The 19,450-nt window shown below is 45.0% G+C and overlaps 1 protein-coding gene across 1 annotated transcript in view; it reads left to right on the forward strand.

Annotated features, from left to right (window-relative positions):
* Positions 1-19,450, forward strand: part of LOC139273163 (connector enhancer of kinase suppressor of ras 3-like) — a 468,583-nt gene that overhangs the window by 232,397 nt on the left and 216,736 nt on the right. The window lies entirely within an intron of this gene.

Genomic DNA, 19,450 nt, shown 5'->3' on the forward strand with positions numbered 1-19,450 from the left:
ACAAAAAACATTAAACCGTGCCCCCCGATCTGGGGGGAAAACACCAACATTTACAAGGCCCTTTTAAATTTATTTATTTATTTATTTATTTTTGGCACAGAATTCCTTGTGCATGAATCCCAGGGGGTTGGTTTGCAGATGCAGCGGTTAATCAGGAAGGCAAATGGAATGTTGGCCTTCATTGCGAAGGGGATGGAGTACGGAAGCAGGGAGGTGTTGCTGCAACTGTATAAGGTATTGGTGGGGCCGCACCTGGAGTACTGCGTGCAGTTTTGGTCACCTTACTCAAGGAAGGATATACTAGCTTTGGAGGGGGTACAGCGACGATTCACTTGGCTGATTCCGGAGATGAGGGGGTTACCTTATGATGATAGATTGAGTAGACTGGGTCTTTACTCCTTGGAGTTCAGAGGGATGAGGGGTGATCTTATAGAAACATTTAAAATAATGAAAGGGATAGACAAGATAGAGGCAGAGAGGTTGTTTCCACTGGTCGGGGAGACTAGAACTAGGGGGCACAGCCTCAAAATACGGAGGAGCCAATTTAAAACCGAGTTGAGAAAGAATTTCTTCTCCCAGAGGGTTGTGAATCTGTGGAATTCTCTGCCCAAGGAAGCAGTTGAGGCTGGCTCATTGAATGTTTTCAAGTCAAAGATAGATAGATTTTTAGGCAATGGGGGAATTGAGGGTTATGGGGAGAGGGCGGGTAAGTGGAGCTGGGTCCACGACCGGATCAGCCATGATCTTGTTGAATGGCGGAGCAGGCTCAAGGGGCTAGATGGCCTACTCCTGTTCCTAATTCTTATGTTCTAATATGGAGTGGTGGGAGATGGGATCATGGAACTGTGTGGCAACAATACATTTTGAAGACCTTTCAGAGGAAAGGAGGTTGGAGATGGAGCCTACACTAAAGTTTACCATCTCCGCTCTACCCATTGAGACTCTCGCACCACACCTCCCCCCCACCCTTTAGCCACCACAGGGCTGCATTCGGGAATATTCCTCCTAAAGCTCTGCCTTTCTACATGTCTTTCCACCTATAAAAGTCTCCTCAAAACCTATTGCTTTGATTAAGCCTTCATTCATGGGTGGAAAGGACAGAATGATCAGGGTTGTATTTTTTAAGGAAGGGGTGATCATGACCATTTTGAAGGGAGATGGGACATTCCTGAGGAAAGAAAATTGTTCAATGTCAGTGAGCAATGAGCTGAGGAGAGCTCATTGAGTGATCAAGAGGGGAGCAGGATTTGGATCTCATGGATTAGATGAATCTGAAGGTTGCAATGGATATGGAGAGAAACTACAGAATGTTGTGCTTTGGATTGGGACGAGACTTCAAGGCAGAGAAGAGGAGACTGGCTTAGACAAATGGATAGCATTAGTATTGGAAACATAAATAAGTGAGCTCCTCACGCTTGGTGTTAGAGATGAGGAAGGAGGGGAATGACTTGCGTCAATACTTTAAACCTTTCACATAATCAAAATAACATTGTTCAAATTCTCAACGAAACTGAGTCCCTTTCATCTTTTATGTGGGGGAAGTCTGTCCACCCACGGGGTTCGGTGTCACTGCTGTGTTGTGGATATATGGTTAAACTGAGTGAAGTAAACATCCTGCCCAGATATATTCCTTTGAACAGACGCCAGCTTCTTAAAAGGACGTCCCCAGTTCTTTCTCAACAGCCCACTAATTATAATAATTATTTCTATCATCGGAGTAGATGATAGTTGTGGATTGCTGCTTGGGGAAATGTTTACTAGGTAAGGACTGAAATAGCCTTTTGGAATTTATGCCATCATGAAACTTCTGTACTGATTGTGGCAATTGACAAGCTATGAATTCCATTTCTTCTCCAACAACAACATGTATTTATATAGTGCCTTTAACATGGTGAAATGTCCCAAGGCGCTTCACAGGATTATTGAGATTCAAAAATTTGACACTGAGCCGCATAAAGGAAAATTAGGACACATGACCAAAAGGAATGTCTTGACGGTGGAAAGAGTGGCGGAGAGGTTTAGGCAGGGAATTCCAGAGCTTAGTGCCTAGGCAACAGAAGGCACGGTCACCAATGGTTGAGTGATTATAATCAAGGATACTCGAGCAGAATTAGAGGAGCGCAGACATCTCGGGGGGCGGGGGGGTGCGGTGGTGGGCAGGAGGGGGGGGGAGGTTAGAGATGGGGGGGGGGCGCGTGGCCATGGAGGGATTTGAAAACGAGAATTTTGAAATCAAGGCAACAATAATAATTTACATTTATATAGCGCGGTTAAGTAGTGAAACATCCAAAGGCATGTCACAGGAGCCTCAACAGACAAAAATTGACACCAAGTCAAAGAAAGAAACATAGGACCGGGTTTGGTTACATCGGTAGATTTTAAGCAACGCCTTGAAGGAGTAGAGACAGGTGGCGAGGCAAAGAGGTTCGAGGTGGGAATTCCAGAGCTTGGGGCCTAGATGGCTGAAGGCACTGCTGCCAATGATGCGGTGAAGGTACTGGGAGATGCACAAAAGGTCAGAGTTGGAGGAAGGAAGCATTCTTGGAGGATTGTAGGGCTGGAGAAGGTTACAGAGCGAGGGAGGGGCAAGGCCATGGATTTGGTGGACTGGGAGTTAATGTAGGTCAGTAAACGCAGGGCTGATGGGTGAATGGGACTTGGTGTGAATGAGGTTAGAATCATAGAATCATAAAAATTTACAGCACGGAGGGGGGCCAAAAGCCGACAAAGAGCTATCCAGCCTAATCCCACTTTCCAGCTCTTGGTTCGTAGCCCTGTAAGTTACGGCATTTTACGTGCACGTCCAAGTATTTTTTAAATGTGGTGAGGGTTTCTGCTTCTACCACTCTTTCAGTCAGTGAGTTCCATACCCCCGCTACCCTCTGGGTGAAGAAATTTCCCCTCATATCCCCTCTAAACCTCCACCCAATTACTTTAAATCTATGTCCCCTGGTTGTTGACCTCTCTACTAAGGGAAACAGGTTCTTCCCATCCATACCCCTCAATTTTATACACCTCAATCAGGTCTCCCCTCAGCCTCCTCCATTCCAAAGAAAACAGATCCAGCATCTCCAATCAGGAGGTGGTTATGGCAGCAAAGTTAAAGGAAAGAAAAATACTTGAATTTATAAAAGATGTTTCATGCTCTCAGAATGCCTCAATTACAGCCAATTAAGTGCTTTTGAAGTGTAGTCACTGTTGTAACGTAGGGAAACGTGGCAGCTAATATTTGCACCGCAAGGTCCCACAAACAGCAATGCAATATATGACCAGATAATCTGTTTGTGAAATTAGAACAGAAAATGCTGGAAATACTCAGATCAGGGTAGCATCTGTGGAGAGAGAAGCAGAGTTAACATTTCAGGTCGATGATCTTTCTTCAGAACTGAAAATAGTTAGAGATATAACAGGTTTTAAGCAAGTGCAGAGGCAGGGAAAGGGGAGGAGAGGAAAGAACAAAAGGGAAGGTCTGTGATAGGGTGGAAGGCAGGAGTGATTAAAAGACAAAAGGGGTGATGGGGCGAGGCAAAAGTTGATGGTAATGGAACAAGTGAAGAAACAAAAGATGGGTTTAGAAGAGGTGTAAATGGGAATGGCAGAATCAGCTGGCATACAAAGAAATGGGGGCAGAGGTTATGACCCAAAATAGTTGAACTTGATGAGTCCGGGAGGCTGTAAAGTGGTTAATCGAAAGATGAGATGCTGTTCCTCGAGCTTACGTTGAGCTTCATTGAAACAGTGTCCGAGGCTGAGGTCGGATTGGAGCGGAGAGTTAAAGCGACAGATGACCAGAATCTCAGGGCCACACTTGCGGATTGGATGGAGGTGTTCCGCAAAGTGGTCACCCAATCTGCGTTTGATCTCCCGAATGTAGAGGAGACCACATCGTAAGCAGCAAATACAGTATACTAAATTGGAAGACTTGCAAGTGAATCACTTTCACCTGGAAAGGAGTGTTTGGGACCCTGAATGGTGGAAATGGAGGAGGTAACAGGGCAGGTGTTGCATTTCCTGCGCTTGCACAGGAAGGTGCCGTGAGGAGGGGAGGAACTGTTGGGGGTGATTGAGGAGTGGACCAGGGTGTTAGAGGGAATGGTGATGCTGGGAGGGGAGGGGAAGTTATGTTTGGTGGTGGGGGGTTCATGCTGGAGATAGCGGAAATGGCAGAAGATGATACGTTGAATGTGAAGGCTGTTGTGGTGAAAGGTGAGAACAAGGGGAACCTTATCGTGGTTCTGGGAGGGAGGGGAAGGGGTGAGAGTAGAGATGCGGGAAATAGAATGGACACGGTCGAAGACCATGTCAATCATGGTGGAAACATAGAAACATAGAAACATAGAAAATAGGTGCAGGAGCAGGCCATTCAGCCCTTCTAGCCTGCACCGCCATTCAATGAGTTCATGGCTGAACATGAAACTTCAGTACCCCCTTCCTGCTTTCTCGCCATAACCCTTGATCCCCCGAGTAGTAAGGACTTCATCTAACTCCCTTTTGAATATATTTAGTGAATTGGCCTCAACTACTTTCTGTGGTAGAGAATTCCACAGGTTCACCACTCTCTGGGTGAAGAAGTTTCTCCTCATCTCGGTCCTAAATGGCTTACCCCTTATCCTCAGACTGTGACCCCTGGTTCTGGACTTCCCCAACATTGGGAACATTCTTTCTGCATCTAACCTGTCTAAACCCGTCAGAATTTTAAACGTTTCTATGAGGTCCCCTCTCATTCTTCTGAACTCCAGTGAATACAAGCCCAATTGATCCAATCTTTCTTGATAGGTCAGTCCCGCCATCCCGGGAATCAGTCTGGTGAACCTTCGCTGCACTCCCTCAATAGCAAGAATGTCCTTCCTCAAGTTAGGAGACCAAAACTGTACACAATACTCCAGGTGTGGCCTCACCAAGGCCCTGTACAACTGTAGCAACACCTCCCTGCCCCTGTATTCAAATCCCCTCGCTATGAAGGCCAACATGCCATTTGCTTTCTTAACCGCCTGCTGTACCTGCATGCCAACCTTCAATGACTGATGTACCATGACACCCTGGTCTCGTTGCACCTTCCCTTTTCCTAATCTGTCACCATTCAGATAATAGTCTGTCTCTCTGTTTTTACCACCAAAGTGGATAACCTCACATTTATCCACATTATACTTCATCTGCCATGCATTTGCCCACTCACCTAACCTATCCAAGTCACTCTGCAGCCTAATAGCATCCTCCTCGCAGCTCACACTGCCACCCAACTTAGTATCATCCGCAAATTTGGAGATACTGCATTTAATCCCCTCGTCTAAATCATTAATGTACAATGTAAACAGCTGAGGCCCCAGCACAGAACCTTGCGGCACTCCACTAGTCACTGCCTGCCATTCTGAAAAGTACCCGTTTACTCCTACTCTTTGCTTCCTGTCTGACAACCAGTTCTCAATCCACGTCAGCACACTACCCCCAATCCCATGTGCTTTAACTTTGCACATTAATCTCTTGTGTGGGACCTTGTCGAAAGCCTTCTGAAAGTCCAAATATACCACATCAACTGGTTCTCCTTTGTCCACTTTACTGGAAACATCCTCAAAAAATTCCAGAAGATTTGTCAAGCATGATTTCCCTTTCACAAATCCATGCTGACTTGGACCTATCATGTCACCATTTTCCAGATGCACTGCTATGACATCCTTAATAATTGATTCCATCATTTTACCCACTACTGAGGTCAGGCTGACCGGTCTATAATTCCCTGTTTTCTCTCTCCCTCCTTTTTTAAAAAGTGGGGTTACATTGGCTACCCTCCACTCCATAGGAACTGATCCAGAGTCAATGGAATGTTGGAAAATGACTGTCAATGCATCCGCTATTTCCAAGGCCACCTCCTTAAGTACTCTAGGATGCAGGCCATCAGGCCCTGGGGATTTATCTGCCTTCAATCCCATCAATTTCCCCAACACAATTTCCCGACTAATAAAGATTTCCCTCAGTTCCTCTTCCTTACTAGACCCTCTGACCCCTTTTATATCCGGAAGGTTGTTTGTATCCTCCTTAGTGAATACCGAACCAAAGTACTTGTTCAATTGATCCGCCATTTCTTTGTTCCCCGTTATGACTTCCCCTGATTCTGACTGCAGGGGACCTACGTTTGTCTTCACCAACCTTTTTCTCTTTACATACCTATAGAAACTTTTGCAATCCGCCTTAATGTTCCCTGCAAGCTTCTTCTCGTACTCCATTTTCCCTGTCCTAATCAAACCCTTTGTCCTCCTCTGCTGAGTTCTAAATTTCTCCCAGTCCCCAGGTTCGCTGCTATTTCTGGCCAATTTGTATGCCACTTCCTTGGCTTTAATACTATCCCTGATTTCCCTAGATAGCCACGGTTGAGCCACCTTCCCCTTTTTATTTTTACGCCAGACAGGAATGTACAATTGTTGTACTTCATCCATGCGGTCTCTAAATGTCTGCCATTGCCCATCCACAGTCAACCCCCTAAGTATCATTCGCCAATCTATCCTAGCCAATTCTCGCCTCATACCTTCAAAGTTACCCTTCTTTAAGTTCTGGACCATGGTCTCTGAATTTACTGTTTCATTCTCCATCCTAATGCAGAATTCCACCATATTATGGTCACTCTTCCCCAAGGGGCCTCGCACAATGAGATTGCTAATTAATCCTCTCTCATTACACAACACCCAGTCTAAGATGGCCTCCCCCCTAGTTGGTTCCTCAACATATTGGTCTAGAAAACCATCCCTTATGCACTCCAGGAAATCCTCCTCCACCGTATTGCTTCCAGTTTGGCTAGCCCAATCTATGTGCATATTAAAGTCACCCATTATAACTGCTACACCTTTATTGCATGCACCCCTAATTTCCTGTTTGATGCCCTCCCCAACATCCCTATTACTGTTTGGAGGTCTGTACACAACTCCTACTAACGTTTTTTGCCCTTTGGTGTTCTGCAGCTCTACCCATATAGATTCCACATCATCCAAGCTAATGTCTTTCCTAACTATTGCATTAATCTCCTCTTTAACCAGCAATGCTACCCCACCTCCTTTTCCTTTTATTCTATCCTTCCTGAATGTTGAATACCCCTGAATGTTGAGTTCCCAGCCCTGATCATCCTGGAGCCACGTCTCCGTAATCCCAATCACATCATATTTGTTAACATCTATTTGCACAATTAATTCATCCACCTTATTGCGGATACTCCTTGCATTAAGACACAAAGCCTTGAGGCTTGTTTTATTAACACCCTTTGTCCTTTTAGAATTTTGCTGTACAGTGGCCCTTTTTGTTCTTTGCCTTGGGTTTCTCTGCCCTACACTTTTCCTCATCTCCTTTCTGTCTTTTGCTTTTGGCTCCTTTTTGTTTCCCTCTGTCTCCCTGCATTGGTTCCCATCCCCCTGCCATATTAGTTTAAATCCTCCCCAACAGCACTAGCAAACACTCCCCCGAGGGGAATCCTCGGTTGACAAAAAAGGAAGACATTTCAGAAGCACTGTTGGGGAAGGTAGCATCTTCAGAACAGATGCAATGGAGAATTAGAAACTGGGAGAATGGAATAGAGTTAAAGGAAGCAGGGTAGGAGGAAGTTTTGTCAAGGCAGCTGTGGGAATCTGTGGGCTTGTAGTGATCATTGGCTGAAAACCTATCCCCATAAATGGAGATAGAAAAGTTGAGGCAGAGAGGAGTCAGAGATGGACCATATGACTGTCAGGGAAGGGTGGAAATTGGAAGCAAAGTGAATGAAATTTTCCAGTTCAGGGCAAGAGCAGGAAACGGCACCGATACAGTCATCAATGTACAGGAAAAGGAGGCGAGGGAGGGGACCTGCATAGGCCTGGAACAAAGAATGTTCCACATATCCCACAAAAAGGCGGGTATAGCTTGGACTCATGCAGGTTCCCAGAACAACACCTTTTATTTGGAGGAAGTGAGTGGAGGGCAGAGAAGTTGTTGAATGTGAGAACATGTTCATCCAGGGGGAGGGGAGGGGCGGGGGCACCGGTGGTGGTGGTGGTGGTGGATGGGGATCGGTTGGGCCTCTGTTCCAGGAAGAAGCAGAGCGCCCTTGGGCCGTCCTGGTGGGGGATGGAGGTATAGAGGGATTGGACACCCATGGTGAAACTGAAAACTGTTGAAGGAGTGGAGGCTATCAGAAGAATCGCGGATGTAGGTGGGAAGAGAGTGGACAAGGGGAGAAAAAATAGTTGAGATGCGAAGAAATAATTTCTGTGGGGCAAGAACAGGCTAAAACGACGGGTCTACCAGGGCAAGTAATGTTTGTGGACCTTGGGAAGGAGGTAGAAGCGGGCTGTTCGGGTTTGGGAAACTATGTGGTTGGAGGCTGTGGAGGGAAGATCTCCAGAGGAGATGAAATCAGTGGCAGTCTTGGAAACAATGGCTTGATCTTTGATAGTGGAGTCATGGTCCGGGGGAGCAAAAGTGAGATGTTTGTGATGTCAGTTGAGGCATAAATATTAGCCAGGACACGCTGCTTTTCTTTGAATAGTGCCATGGGACTTTTACATCCATCTAAGATGGCAGATAGGTAAGCTTTTATGAAAGATGGCACCTCTGACAGTGCAGCACTCCCTCAGTACGGCACTGAAATGCCAGCCTACATTATGTGCTCAAATCTCTGGAGTGGGGCTTGAACCCACGACCTTCTGACTCGGGCAGGAGTTGCTCAAGTCATTTTGGAGGCCAAATGTATTAATGTGACCTGCTTAAGTTTTGTTTACAGGTGTGTCATTTTCTCCCTTGCACCCAAAAGCCAGCAATTATTCTGTAGACAGTACAGGTTGAACCTCCTTTATCCGGAACCCTCGGGACCTGGCCTATTCTGGATAAGGGATTTTTCTGGACAAGGGGTGGTCATGTTAAATTGGATGGTACAGATGCTGAGCAAGGGGATATCAGGGCTGGCTGGCTCCGGGCTGGGAGTGTAGCAGAGAGATCATGGGGGGATGGGGCGGGGCGGGGCTGGGTGGGGTGGATCAGGCCAACGATTGTGGGAGTCGGCAGCAAGGAAGGATTTCAATTTGCTCATGTCCGAGTTCTGCGCATGCAGCACCAGGTGGCCCAGAATGGTTCTGGACGAGGGGTAGTTCTGGATAAGGGAGTTCTGGATAAGGGAAATTCAACCTGTATAGGTGTTAGCGCGAATGTACCCTCCAAGAATCACTCGTCACTCAGGGTCAGAGCATACATCAAAATGGTTTATTACGCCGGCGGGGAGATGAAGCAACTGGTGAATCCAAGTACCTGTCTCCGCCGAACAAAGGGTTTCATGGATTTTTATATGTTTTACAACAGTTTACTACAGTTACATCAGCCCATTTCGGCCGGACACTATCCAATCATATTGATTATAGATTACATATAGATTCAATTTGACCAACAGAGTCAGTCTCTAAGCGTAAGATGGCTCATGTGTTGCTAAGAGGTGTGTTGCTAGGAATTACTCATGTATCTTGTGACATGGTCCAGGCCTCCCTTATCTTACTGTCCTTGGATGCTGTATTTGGGAAGTCTCCTTATCTTAGTCCTGTTACAGAGACATATTGTTCGATGGACCAGGACGTCTCGTCTGGGGAACATCTGCAGAGTTGTAGTGTGTTTCTGCGTGAGAACACAACCGTTACCAGTAACTAAGAATGCAGTCTCTCTTCTGCTGGCTGACATCCCTTGGGACTTTGCTAAACCACATTTTACACACACATTTAATACTACAATTACCTGTTTTGTTCTAACATCAATGCTTCATGTGCTTTTGCTCCAGGGGAGAATTTCCCTCTCTAACAATAGGTATTGCTATATCCTCGGCCTCCGATACTTGCTCCTGTATCCTAACTTGCACCAAATTCTTGTTCTTGCTGACTTACTTTGGCTCCTGGTCCCTCTTTTCAGAGTGCAGCTCAGAGTTACATATAAAATACACTGCTCTAACTAAAAATTGATATTTTAAAAACAAAATAACAAGACTATTTTGTGATCTGATGCAGGATGGATCCAATGTCCACCACACTTGCACTCCAGGATGCCCCAGCGTAGTAGGGGGACATGGCCATAGAGAGTGAGCGGGATATTACATGAGATGGTTGAACCACATCTGTTGTACCATGTGCACTCATCATGATGCAATGAAACAAACCATGTTGTTCAACTTTCCTGTTGTATTGCAAGATGTACACTTCTCTCTTTCTCTTCCTGGGATTCACTACCACCCTAACTTATTGCTGTAATTCAACTTGGCTTCTGCAGTTGTTTTCTTTACCAATTTTATTTTTCTTGACAATTTTCTTTCTTCAATCTGAAGGCATTGATCTTTTTCTGGAGTAAAATTCTAGAAACTCCTGGTACCTCAGCCAAATGGCTATTACTCATTTTAAATGTCAACAGGCTACTCAACCCTACCCTACCCCTTTCCCCTGTTATCAACCCTCCCGGATTGTCCAGCAGCTTCCAGAATGGAAGATCAATCTCCCAGGCACCATTGCTAGCAAGCTGAGAGAAAAATAGAGCTTTGCTCCTGTGGCTTGTGCCAGTGTGCATTGTTCCTTGCTGAGCATGCACAATAAAAGGCACTGCTGTTCCCAACGCCTTTACTGGCTTCGAGGATTGGCTGGGGAATCATCATCTTTGTGCCATCTAGCCCCTTTTCACATAAGAAATAGGAACAGGAGTAGGCCATACGGCCCCTCGAGCCTGCTCCGCCATTCAGTAAGATCATGGCTGATCTGATCATGGACTCAACTCCACTTCCCCGCCCACTCCCCATAACCTCTTAACCCCTTATCGTTTAAGAAACTGTCTATTTCTGTCTTAAAGTTATTCAATGTCCCAGCTTCCACAGCTCTCAAAGGTAGATTTACAACCCTCTGAGTGAAGAAATTTCTCTTCATCTCTGTTTTAATCTATGCTGACTGTCCCTGATTAATCCTTGCCTTTCTAAATATAGGTTTTCCTGTCTTCAGGATTTTTTCCAATAATTTTCCCACCACTGCGGTTAGGCTGACAGGTCTGTAATTACTTGGCCTATCCCTTTATCCCTTCTTAATCCAGGGTACTACATTTAGCAGTCCCTCCTGCACCATGCCTGAATCCAAAGAGGACTGAAAAATGATGGTCTAGACCTTTGCTATTTTCTCTTTTGCTTCACTCAACAACCTGGGATGCATTTCAACTGCGCTTGGGGACTTAACCACTTTCAAAACTGCTAAACCCATTAATACCTCCTCTCGTAACATGTTTATTTCATCCAGAATTTCACACTCCTCCTCGATAGCAGTATCTGCATTGTCCCTTTCCTTTGTGAAAACAGACGCAAAGTATTCATTAAGAACCAAACTCGCATCTTCTGCCTCCACACACAGATTACCCTCATGGTCTCGAATAGGCCCTACCCTTTCTTTAGTTATCCCCTTGCTCTTAATATATTTATAGAACATCTTTGGGTTTTCCTTGATTTTACTTGCCAAAAATTTTTCATGCTCTCTCTTAGCATTCCTAATATCCTTTTTAATTTCACCTCTGAACTTTCTATATTCTTTGAGATTCTACAGTATTGAGCCATCGGTATATGACATAGGCTTCCCTTTTTTTCTTTATCCTCCCCTGTAAGTCCCTTGACATCCAGGGGGCTCGAGAATTGTTCTTCCCACCCTATTTCTTTAAGGGCACATGTTTGACCTGAGCCCTCCAGATCACCTTCCTGAATGCCTCCCACTGTTCTGACACTGATTTACCGACAAGTAGCTGTTTCCAGTCCACTGCGGTCAAATCCCTTCTCAACTTAGCAAAGTTAGCTTTTCCCCAATTTGGGACTTTTATTCCTGGTTTATCCTTTGTCCTTATCCATAACTACCTTCAATTTGACTGAATCATGGTCACTAGCACCCTGGTACCCCTTCCACCGGCCCAGCCTCATTCCCCAAAACTAAATCCAGAACTGTCCCCTCCAGTGTTGGGCTTGTTACATACTGATTAAAAAAGTTCTCTTGAACGCATTTTAGGAATTCCGCACCCTCTTATACCCTTCACACTATAATCTTTACAAGTCTATATAGACAGGAATCTAGATTAGTGAGCTTGCACTGATCCCAGGCATTGACGCGTAAACAAATTGTAACTTGTTGGAACAAATGTATATGAAGTGGTCAAAATAGAACAGATGTCGGACCAGAACCATGTATGTTCACAGCACAAAAGGAGGCCGTAAGGCCCAGTGCAGCTGTGAACATACTCCCCGTTGGTCGGCCATCAACTTGCGTCAATCAATACAGCTCCACAGTTAAGCTATCAAGTTAGCAATGCACGCGCGCACACAAAAATGAGGCTTGTCTGTCGGTTTTGCCCAGAATATCAGTTTATTATTATAAATCCTAATTTTCAAGTCATATTTAATATACAACAGAATAAATCACTCAGTGTTGAGCCATTTTCTGAAGCTTATTAAAGTAGTGGCTGAGTCTCGGACTCTCTTTCTTTATATATTAACACTCCTCCCACACTGCTTCCTCCAGATGCACTTCCCCTTGTTCCCTTTCATGGAAATCTAATTTTTTTATATTTCCCCTTATGATGGGGTGTGCCCGACCATGTTGCTCTGCATGGCAGAATGCGCCCTAACACTCTCTCAGAAATTCATGTGTAGCTGAGGCTCGTTTTCCGAGAGGGGTGAGGAGCGATGTGTCCTGATACAGAATAGTACTTTTATTCTCCTTTTTCACAATCAATGGTTTTCATGCTCTGATTCTTACTCAAGTATTTGTTGCTTTCCTCCAAGAAAATTCTAGTTCATAAGATTGATTGAGCACTTGATGAAGGAGCAGAAAGGAGCGATAGGGGGTAGTGTGGTCGATGTGTATATGGACTCTCAAAGGACATTTGATAAAGTACCACATATTAGACTTGTTAGCAAAATTAAAAGCCATGGGATTAAAGGACAGTGGCTGCATGGATATAAAATTGGCTAAGGGACAGACAGCAGAGAGTAGTGGTGAATGGATGTTTTCAGGCCGGAGGGAAGTATACCGTGGTGTTCCCCAGGAGTCAGTATTAGGGCCACTGCTCTTTTTGATATATATTAATGATCTGAACTTAGGTATACAGAACATCATTTCAAAGTTTGCTGATGACACAAAACTTAGAAGTCTATTAACAGTAAGGAGGATAGTAACATTGCAAGAGGAGTTAAGACAGATTGGTGAAGTGGGCAGCCACATGGCAGATGCAATTTAACACAGGGAAGCGTGAAGTGATTTATTTTGATAGGAAGAATGAGGAGAGGTAATATAGCAACAGCAACTTGTATTTATATAGTGCCTTTAACATCGTAAAACATCCCAAGGTGATTCACAGGAGTATTATAAGACAAAATTTGACACCAAGCCACATAAGGAGAAATGAGGGTAGATGACCAAAAGCTTGGTCAAAGAGGTAGGTTTTAAGGAGCATCTTAAAGGAGGAAAAAGCGGTAGAGAGGCTGAGAGGTTTAGGGAGGGAATTCCAGAGCTTAAGGCCGTGACAACAAAAGGCACGGTCACCAATGGTTGAGCGATTATAATCAGGAATGCTCAAGAGGGCAGAATTAGGGGAGTGCAGATATCTCGAGGTGGGAGGAGGCGGGGTGTTGTGGAGCTGAAGGAGATTAGAGATAGGGAAGGGATGAGGTCATGGAGGGGTTTGAAAACAAGGATGTGAATACAAACGAAATGATACACTTTTAAAGGGGGGTACAGGAACAGAGAGACCTGGGGGTGTACATAGGCAAATCTTTGAAGGTGGCAGGACAAGTTGAGGAGGCTGTTAAAAAGGCAAATGGGATCCTTGGCTCAAGAGAGGCATAGAGTACAAAGGCAAGGAAGTTATGCTAAACCTTTATCAAACAGGGGTTAGGCCCCAGCTTTTGAGTACTGTAGTCAATTATGGGCACCTGACTAGAAAAGATGTCAAGTCCTTGGTGGAGGGTGCAGAAGAGATTTACTAGAATGGTACCAGGCATGTGGAACTTCCGTTGTGTGGAGAGACTGGAGAAACTGGGATTGTTTTCCTTAGAACAGAGAAGATTATGGGGAGATTTGTTAGAGATGTTCAAAATCATAAAGGGTTTTGATAGAGTAGATAAGGAGGCAGAAGGGGCAGTAATGAGAGAACATAGATTTAAGGTAATTGGCAAAAGAACCAGAGGCGACAAAAGGGGAAAAAAAATTTAATGGCATGAGTCGTGATCGATAATGCTCTGCCTGAAAGGGTGGTGGAAGCAGATTCAATAATAACTTTTTTGAAGGGGAATCATTTGCAGTGCAATGGGGAAAGAGCAAGGGAATGGGTGTAAGAAATCATGAATCAAAAGTAATTGTGAATTAAAAAAAAAAAATAATGATTTTATAAAAGTAAGTATGCCAGCTCAGCAGATAGGGCAAGCTAATGACACAGGAGAATTCCAGGCACATCCGATAAAGAACTAGACAGAGCTAAGATCATTACGAGGTAATGAGGGATGTAGCAAGGAGCCGTAAGATAAACTGTCTGAGAAGACAACAAGACATTTAGAGCAGAGATAAGGAGGAAAATGACATCATGAGACTGGAAGGGAGCTGTCCTAGGTACCCACTCCCCTGTAATTGGACAATTGAACGGGTAAAAATGATTGACGCGAAGTATTCACCGGCCCACCGAAATAATGTATATAAGTGGGCAGCCAAGAGAGAGAAACAGGCAGAAAGGAGGTTGAGTTTCCTCTGAGGTGGACCTCAAACTGGCTTCGGCCTAACACCTCTGGCAGCTCGGGAAGCGATCAAACAGAGGAGACCACTGCCGCAGGCTGCAGAGATCCGATCCGAGACCACCGTTCTGCCTCAACATCCGTCCGTTCTGTTCTGGGGCTGTAAATCGTTTTCATCTGTCACAGGTTGTATATCTATCTTTTTAGTGTGTTATATCTGATTATGTTTAAAACTGCTGCTCCTTAATAAAGTGCCATAGCTCTTGAGACCTTAATTTGTGCGTGACCTGTGATCCAAACCATACATGGGACTAATTGGATAGCTCTTTCAAGGAGCCTGCTGAATGGCCTTCGATGTTGTATCATTCTATGATTCTAAGAGTTTGGTCCCTCATTCTCCATCCCAAATGTCATGTGATCAAATGTCACATGATCAAGCATTATATAGTCAAAAATCACAATCAGGTGAATTGATCAGAGAATTCCAGGAATGCATCCAACCAGAATTGGAAACCATAGGAGGGGGTGAACATAAGAACATAAGAATTAGGAACATGAGTAGGCCATCTAGCCCCTCGAGCCTGCTCCGCCATTCAACAAGATCATGGCTGATCTGGCCGTGGACTTAGCTCCACTTACCCGCCCGCTCCCCATAACCCTTAATTCACTTATTGGTTAAAAATCTATCTATCTGTGATTTGAATACATTCAATGAGCTAGCCTCAACTGCTTCCTTGGGCAGAGAATTCCACAGATTCACAACCCTCTGGGAGAAGAAATTCCTTCTCAACTCGGTTTTAAATTGGCTGCTCCATATTTTGAGGCTGTGCCCCCTAGTTCTAGTCTCCCCCACCAATGGAAACAACCTCTCTGCCTCTATCTTGTCTATCCCTTTCATTATTTTAAATGTTTCTATAAGATCACCCCTCATCCTTCTGAACTCCAACGAGTAAAGACCCAGTCTAATCAATCTATCATCATAAGGTATATAAGAGCATAAGAATTAGGAACAGGAGTAGGCCATCTAGCCCCTCGAGCCTGCTCCGCCATTCAACAAGATCATGGCTGATCTCGCCGTAACCCCCTCATCTCCGGAATCAGCCTAGTGAATCGTCTCTGTACCCCCTCCAAAGCTAGTATATCCTCCTTAAGTAAGGTGACCAAAACTGCACGCAATACTCCAGGTGCGGCCTCACCAATACCCTGTACAGTTGCAGCAGAACCTCCCTGCTTTTATACTCCATCCCTCGCAATGAAGGCCAACATTCCATTCGTCTTCCCGATTACCTGCTGCACCTGCAAACTAATTTTTTGGGATTCATGCACAAGGACCCCCAGGTCCCTCTGCACCGCAGCATGTTGTAATTTCTCCCCATTCAAAGAATATTCTCTTTTACTGTTTTTTTTTTTCCCCAAGGTGGATGACCTCACATTTTCCGACATTGTATTCCATCTGCCAAACCTTAGCCCATTCGTTTAACCCATCTAAATCTCTTTGCAGTCTCTGTGTCCTCTACACAACCCGCTTTCCCACTAATCTTTGTGTCATCTGCAAATTTTGTTACACTACACTCTCTCCCCTCTTCCAGGTCATCTATGTATATTGTAAACAGTTGTGGTCCCAGCACCGATCCCCTGTGGCACACCACTAACCACCGATTTCCAACCCGAAAAGGACTCATTTATCCCGACTCTCTGCTTTCTGTTAGCCAGCCAATTCTCAATCCATGCTAATACATTTCCTCTGACTCCGCGTACCTTTATCTTCTGCAGTAACCTTTTGTGTGGCACCTTATCAAATGCCTTTTGGAAATCTAAATACACCACATCCATCGGTACACCTCTATCCACCATGCTTGTTATGTCCTCAAAGAATTCCAGTAAATTAGTTAAACATGATTTCCCCTTCATGAATCCATGTTGTGTCTGCTTGATTGCACTATTCCTATCTAGATGTCCTGCTATTTCTTCCTTAATGATAGCTTCAAGCATTTTCCCCACTACAGATGTTAAACTAACCGGCCTATAGTTACCTGCCTTTTGTCTGCCCCCTTTTTTAAACAGAGGCATTACATTAGTTGCTTTCCAATCCGCTGGTACCTCCCCAGAGTAATCTATCTTTTCTTTCTTTATTGCTTTCTTAAGTCATTCTTTGCTGTCGTTTAAAATTTTCCCAATCTTCTAGTTTCCCACTAACTTTGGCCACCTTATACGCATTGGTTTTTAATTTGATGCTCTCCTTTATTTCCTTGGTTATCCACGGCTGGTTATCCCTTCTCTTGACACCCTTTTTCACTGGAATATATCTTTGTTGAGCACTATGAAAGAGCTCCTTAAAAGTCCTGCACTGTTCCTCAATTGTGCCACCGTTTAGTCTGTGTTTCCAGTCTACTTTAGCCAACTCTGCCCTCATCCCACTGTCGTCCCCTTTGTTTAAGCATAGCACGCTCGTTTGAGATACTACTTCCTCACCCTCGATCTGTATTACAAATTCAACCATACTGTGATCACTCATTCTGAGAGGATCTTTTACTCGGAGATCGTTTATTATTCCTGTCTCATTACACAGGACCAGATCTAAGATAGCTTGCTCCCTTGTAGGTTTTGTAACATATTGTTCGAGAAACAATTCCGTATGCATTCTATGAATTCCTCCTCAAGGCTACCCCGTGCAATTTGATTTGACCAATCGATATGTAGGCTAAAAACACCCATGATTACTGCCATTCCTTTTTCACATACCTCCATTATTCCCTTGATTATTGTCCGCCCCACCATGAAGTTATTATTTGGGGGCCTATAAACTACGCCCACCAGTGACTTTTTCCCCTTACTGTCTCTAATCTCCACCCACAATGATTCAACATTTTGTTCATTAGAGCCAATATCATCTCTCTCAACTGCCCTGATATCATCCTTTATTAACGGAGCTACCCCACCTCCTTTCCCTTCTTGTCTATCTTTCCGAATTGTCAGATACCCCTGTATGTTTAATTCTCAGTCTTGGCCACCCTGCAATCACGTTTCTGTAATGGCCACAAAATCATACCCATTTGTAATGATTTGTGCAGTCAACTCATTTACTTTATTTCGAATGCTGCGTGCGTTTAGGTAGAGTGTTTTAATACTAGTTTTTAAACCATAATTTTTAGTTTTGACCCCTCCTGCAGCCCCTTTATATTCATACATATTGTCCCTTCCTATCACCTTGTGGTTTACACTTACCCCAGTGCTACTCTATTCTGTTGCCTCCTGCCTTTTGCATTCTTTCTTGGGGTCCTGTTCATCTGAGCTCTTCCCCACTCTAACTAGCTCAGAGCCCCCCTCCTGGGTTCCGAATATTCTTCGCATTGAGGCACCGAGCTTTCATGCTTGCCTTTTTATTACACTTTGAACCTTTAGAATTTTGCTGTACAATGGCCCTTTTTGTTTTTTGCCTTGGGTTTCTCTGCCCTCCACTTTTACTCATCTTCTTTCTGTCTTTTGCTTCTGTCTCCATTTTGTTTCCCTCTATCTCCCTGCATTGGTTCCCATCCCCTTGCCATATTAGTTTAACTCCTCCCCAACAGCACGAGCAAACACTCCGCCTGGGACATTGGTTCCGGTCCTGTCCAGGTGCAGACCGTCCGGTTTGTACTGGTCCCACCTGCCCCAGAATCGGTTCCAATGCCCTAGGAATTTGAATCCCTCCCTGCTGCACCACTGCTCATCTGAGCTATCCTGCAATTCCTACTCTGACTAGTACGTGGCACTGGTAGCAATCCCAAGATAACTACTTTTGAGGTCCTACGTTTTAATTTAGCTCCGAGCTCCTTAAATTTGTCTCTTAGGACCTCATCCCTTTTTTTACCTATATCGTTGGTACCAATGTGCACCACAACAACTGGCTGTTCACCCTCCCTTTTCAGAATACTCTGCACCCGCTCCGAGACATCTTTGACCCTTGCACCAGGGAGGCAACATACCATCCTGGAGTCTCGGTTGCGGCCACAGAAACGCCTATATATTCCCCTTACAATTGAATCCCCTATCACTATCGCTCTCCCACTCTTTTTCCTGCCCTCCTGTACAGCAGAGCCAGCCACGGTGCCATGAACTTGGCTGTTGCTGCCCCCCCCTGATGAGTCATCCCCCCTCAACAGTACCCAAAGCGGTGTATCTGTTTTGCAGGGGGATGACCGGAGAGGACCACTGCTCTTACTGCTGGTCTTCCATACCCTAGCTGGCTATGGACCCTTCACCTGCAGTAAGACCAACTCGCTACATGTGCTACTCACGTCATTCTCAGCATCGTGGATGCTCCAGAGTGAATCCACCCTCGGCTCCAATTCCGCAACGCGGTCCATCAGGAGCTGGATGCGGATACACTTCCCGCACACGTAGTCGTCAGGGACACTGGAAGTGTCCCTGAGTTCCCACATGGCACAGAAGGAGCATATCACGTGTCTGAGCTCTCCTGCCATGACTTAACCCTTAGATTAACTTAAATTGGCAACAACAATGCTGAAAGTTACTTGCTGTTCTCGAAGAGAAAAAAGAAAAACTCCTCGCCAATCACTTACCCCCTTGGCTGTGACGTCACCTTTCTATTTCTTTCTACTTCTTTTTTGCCTTCCTCCTGTAGCTGCACAAGCCCCGCCTCTCCACGCACCTCCCGAACTCCTGGTCTCGCGGCCTCTCGCCGACACGCTGTCCCCGGAATGTCGCCTCTCCACGCACCTCCCGAAC

The sequence above is a fragment of the Pristiophorus japonicus genome, chromosome 9 (assembly GCF_044704955.1).
Source record: "Pristiophorus japonicus isolate sPriJap1 chromosome 9, sPriJap1.hap1, whole genome shotgun sequence".
Classification (NCBI taxonomy): domain Eukaryota; kingdom Metazoa; phylum Chordata; class Chondrichthyes; family Pristiophoridae; genus Pristiophorus; species Pristiophorus japonicus.